We start from the raw sequence: 6,000 nt of genomic DNA on the forward strand, positions 1-6,000 counted from the left end.
CCTGTTCCACCTCATCAACATGAGAATCTCCCGTTCCATCTCATCACCATGAGAATCTCCCGTTCCACCTCATGATGAGAATCTCCTGTTCCACTTCATCATGATGAGAATCTCCCGTTCCACCTCATCATGATGAGAATCTCCTGTTCCACCACATCATGATAAGAATCTCACGTTCCACCTCTTCATCATGATGAGAATCTCCCGTTCCACCTCATCATGATAAAAATCTCACGTTCCACCTCTTCATCATGATGAGAATCTCCCGTTTCACCTCATCAACATGAGAATCTCCCATTCCACCTCATCACCATGAGAATCTCCCGTTCCATCTCATCACCATGAGAATCTCCCGTTCCACCTCATCAACATGAGAATCTCCCATTCCACCTCATCACCATGAGAATCTCCCGTTCCACCTCATCACCATGAGAATCTCCCGTTCCACCTCATCATGATGAGAATCTCCCTTTTCACCACATCATGATGAGAATCTCCCGTTCCACCTCATCATGATGAGAATCTCACGTTCCACCTCTTCATCATGATGAGAATCTCCCGTTCCACCTCATCACCATGAGAATCTCCCGTTCCACCTCATCAGAATGTTTATCTCCCATTCCACCTCATCACCATGAGAATTTCCCGTTCCACCTCATCACCATGAGACTCTCCCGTTCCACTTCATCATGATGAGATTCTCCCGTTCCACCTCATCATGATGAGAATCTCCCGTTTCACCACATCATGATGAGAATCTCCCGTTTCACCACATCATGATGAGAATCTCCCGTTCCACCTCATCATGATGAGAATCTCACGTTCCACCTCTTCATCATGATGAGAATCTCCCGTTCCACCTCATCACCATGAGAATCTCCCGTTCCACCTCATCAGAATGTTTATCTCCCATTCCACCTCATCACCATGAGAATTTCCCGTTCCACCTCATCACCATGAGACTCTCCCGTTCCACTTCATCATGATGAGATTCTCCCGTTCCACCTCATCATGATGAGAATCTCCCGTTTCACCACATCATGATGAGAATCTCCCGTTTCACCACATCATGATGAGAATCTCCCGTTCCACCTCATCATGATGAGAATCTCACGTTCCACCTCTTCATCATGATGAGAATCTCCCATTCCACCTCATCACCATGAGAATCTCCCGTTCCACCTCATCAACATGAGAATCTCCCGTTCCACCTCATCACCACGAGAATCTCCCGTTCCACCTCATCAACATGAGACTCTCCCGTTCCACTTCATCATGATGAGAATCTCCCGTTCCACCTCATCATGATGAGAATCTCCCGTTCCACCTCATCACCATGAGAATCTCCCGTTCCACCTCATCACCATGAGAATCTCCCGTTCCACCTCATCACCATGAGAATCTCCCCTTCCACCTCATCAACATGAGAATCTCCTGTTCCACTTCATGATGAGAATCTCTCGTTCCACATCATAAACATGAGAATCTCCCATTCCACCTCATCAACATGAGAATCTCCCGTTCCACTTCATGATGAGAATCTCTCGTTCCACATCATAAACATGAGAATCTCCCGTTCCACCTCATCATGATGAGAATCTCTCGTTCCACCTCATCACCATGAGAATCTCCCGTTCCACCACATCATAATGAGAATTTCCTGTTCCACCTCATGATGAGAATCTCCCGTTCCACCTCATCATGATGAGAATCTCCCGTTTCACCACATCATGATGAGAATCTCCCGTTCCACCTCATCATGATGAGAATCTCACGTTTCACCTCTTCATCATGATGAGAATCTCCCGTTCCACCTCAACATGAGAATCTCCCGTTCCACCTCATCACCATGAGAATCTCCCGTTCCATCTCATCACCATGAGAATCTCCCGTTCCATCTCATCACCATGAGAATCTCCCGTTCCACCTCATCAACATGAGAATCTCCCGTTCCACCTCATCACCATGAGAATCTCCCGTTCCACCTCATCACCATGAGAATCTCCCGTTCCACCTCATCGACATGAGAATCTCCCGTTCCACCTCATCACCATGAGAATCTCCCGTTCCACCTCATCAACATGAGACTCTCCCGTTCCACTTCATCATGATGAGAATCTCCCGTTCCACCTCATCATGAGAATCTCCCGTTCCACCTCATCACCATGAGAATCTCCCGTTCCACCTCATCACCATGAGAATCTCCCGTTCCACCTCATCACCATGAGAATCTCCCGTTCCACCTCATCACCATGATAATCTCCCGTTCCACCTCATCAACATGAGAATCTCCCGTTCCACCTCATCAACATGAGAATCTCCCGTTCCACTTCATCATGATGAGAATCTCTCGTTCCACCCCATGATGAGAATCTCCCGTTCCACTTCATGATGAGAATCTCTCGTTCCACATCATAAACATGAGAATCTCCCGTTCCACTTCATCATGATGAGAATCTCTCGTTCCACCTCATGATGAGAATCTCCCGTTCCACCTCATCATGATGAGAATCTCCCGTTCCACCTCATCATGATGAGAATCTCCCGTTCCACCTCATCAACATGAGAATCTCCCGTTCCACCTCATCAACATGAGAATCTCCCATTCCACCTCATCACCATGAGAATCTCCCGTTCCACCTCATCAACATGAGAATCTCCCGTTCCACTTCATCATGATGAGAATCTCCCGTTTCACCACATCATGATGAGAATCTCCAGTTCCACTTCATCATAAGGAGAATCTCCCGTTCCACCTCATCACCATGAGAATCTCCCGTTCCACTTCATCACCATGAGAATCTCCCGTTCCACTTCATCACCATGAGAATCTCCCGTTCCACCTCATCACCATGAGAATCTCCCGTTCCACCTCATCACCATGAGAATCTCCCGTTCCACCTCATCACCATGAGAATCTCCCGTTCCACTTCATCACCATGAGAATCTCCCGTTCCACCTCATCACGATGAGAATCTCCCGTTCCACCTCATCACCATGAGAATCTCCCGTTCCACCTCATCACCATGAGAATCTCCCGTTCCACCTCATCACCATGAGAATCTCCCGTTCCACCTCATCACCATGAGAATCTCCCGTTCCACCTCATCATGATGAGAATCTCCCGTTCCACCTCATCAACATGAGAATCTCCCATTCCACCTCATCACCATGAGAATCTCCCGTTCCACCACCTCTCAAAGCTGCTCTGCTGGATGTAGATCTGGTGACTGTGGAGGCCGTTGGAGGACAGTGAACTCATAGTCATGGTGGAGATGATGTGAGCTTTGTGACATGGTGCATCATCCTGCTGGAGGTTTCCATCAGAAGATGCTACACTGTGCTCAGAAAGGGATGGACATGGTCCGCAGCAACACACAGGTAGGCTGTGATAGTAAAACCAGGTCATGGTGGTACTAAGGGGACCCACCACTATTCCACCAGCAGCAGCCTGAAGCGTTGATCCTGACGGCAGGATGGATCCATGTTGTCATGATGTTTCCAGCAGATTCTGATCCTACCATGTGAATGTGGAGCTGAACTGGAGACTCATCAGACCAGCAACGTTTCTCCATCTTCTATTGTCCAGTTCTGGTGAGTCTGTGTGAATTGTAGCCTCAGTTTCCCGTTCCTGTCTGAAGCAGATCATCTGCTTCAAGGTTGGACGTGTTGTATGTTCAGAGATGATATTCTGCATATTTCAGTTGGAACCAGTGAATATTAGAGTTCCTGTTGTCATTCACATCGTGAACTAGATCAATGCTGCCTGCTGGATATTTTCTCTTCTTCAGAACATTTACTGGAAGCTATCGAGCTCAGACCAACAAGCATGTCTTCAAAGGCTCTTCTGTCCCTGTTCTTCATCATTCGGATGCTTAATTTGAAGTCATCTTGATTGTCTCTACATGACTAAATGTATTGACTTGCTGCCATGTGATTGGCTAATCAGCTATGTGTGTTAAGAAGCAATTAAGTATCCATTGATGGTAAAAGCTCTTTGTATTGTCATCACTTTTCCAGAAAGCAGAATGAAACACCAAGATGCATTTCCCTTTTTGAGGCCGCTCAGCGGGTCCGTTTCTGAAATGACGCTATCGATAAAACAAGACAAAGACAACGATCAATCTAGTTGTAATTAAAGGAGTTGGTTTGCAAATGATTGGCTAAATAAACCCAGCAAAGTGTATTGATTGGTACTTTGTTCCTTAACTGAACACGTCCTAATAGAAACGCATTGAAATCAGTGTAACTTAAGTGACGAAGAATAAAAGATTATTATGCTAAATCAAGTTATTCCGAGTATTCCCATTAACTCCCAAAGTCTTTGAGTAGACAACAACTATTTATCACTTCAAGCACACATTGCTATGATTCCATTAACTAAGTAAAGGTTTATTTATATAGCGCCTTTCAAGATAAAAACCACAAAGCGCTTCACAGCAAAACATTAAAACATAAAAAAAACATCAAGAAAGAACATAAAAACAAATAAAACTAAGTAAAAGCAAGATTACTAAGGTATGTCTTTAGCTGCTTTTTATTAGAGATCACCGACTCAGGCGATCTGAAGCTGAGAGGAATGGAGGAACCGCGTATGTAAAACTGCCAGCAGACCCTGGTCAGCAGGGGCCTCATTTACGAAGCTGTCGCACGCACAAAACCTGGCGTACGCCAATTATAGTCAACTTTTGGGATTTATCAAAACACGACTTAGCGGTAAAACGTCCCTACCTCCAGGCCAACTCTGACCCTGGTGTACGCACAAAATCTGGAGAAACGGGAAACGGCGACACCAATGGCAGAAAATAAAACCAAAGAAATGGTGTGAAATTTGATACATTTGTTCAAAATCAAGTATAAACCTTTACGCAGAATGTTGTACATTAACAGCATTTGCAAAAAAAAAAAAGAAAAAAAACCTTGCACATTTGATATTGTTCCTCCACCACTAAAACATCAACCACTAAAATCTGTTCTGAAACGAAGCAGTTCTACGTGTTATAAAAACCATTTCACACAGTTAATAAGTCATACAGAAGCTGCATTAATAATAAAGGTCTAAATGAAAAATTGCATTAAAATGACCTGTCGCCCATCATTAGGCTGATCAGGGTGTTTCCCCGACCTGCAGATACAAAACTTGAAGTGATGGTTGGATGTAAAATGTACCCAAATGCGTAAAGGCGTACAGTGGCTTATCTGTCCCTGCAGAGGAGCTTGGAGACTCTGGAGTCAGGCCGGCACCTTCCAAAGGGAAGGGACTGACATGCTCACTCCTTTTCCCAACCCAGAGCAGAGGAACAGAACGATGTTCTCCACAGCCAGACGTGGTGTAGCGGCCATCGGGCAGATGGAGGCAGGTGGAGGTGCCTCCATGCCCAGGAGGAAACCTGTTGTACAGCTGCAGATGTGTGCAGATAGTGGAGACGCTACATAACATGCTACTAAATGACGTCAGCGCTTCACCTGCGTTCACCTGATCAATCATCCAATCTGAATGATTGTGTTGTCAATCATCCTCTCACGTTGGAACCAAACGCTGCTGCTTTACGTCTAGAAGTGATGCAACACATCAGAGGTGGAGAATTCTCATTTATTCACAAGTTTATCTTTAGTGTGGTTTCTGTCAGGGTGGTGTTTATTTCTCTCCATCTCCTGCACCTCCTCCTTCATGGCAGTTATTGGTTCCTCTGCGAGGACACCGCAGCTGGGACAAGGTGGAACCACTGCCCCCCCTCTCTGACCACATCTGCAGCGCTGCAACCCAGCTGGGACACACAGGAACACCAGTATGTTCCCAGTAAATAAACTGGAGTCAGAGACGTCTCATTTATGTCCGTTCATTTTATAATCTGAAACAAAGGAATGAAGCACTTCCAGCACCATCTGGAGCATTTTGTTCCAGCGTATCTCTGGACTCCTTCATTTTCCCACCAGCTTCTAATCTGTGGGAGTGGGCAGCGCCCCCCCCTTCCTCCTCCTGTGGACCAAGATGCACTT

Source organism: Telmatherina bonti (assembly GCF_933228915.1).
Source record: "Telmatherina bonti genome assembly, chromosome: 11".
Classification (NCBI taxonomy): domain Eukaryota; kingdom Metazoa; phylum Chordata; class Actinopteri; order Atheriniformes; family Telmatherinidae; genus Telmatherina; species Telmatherina bonti.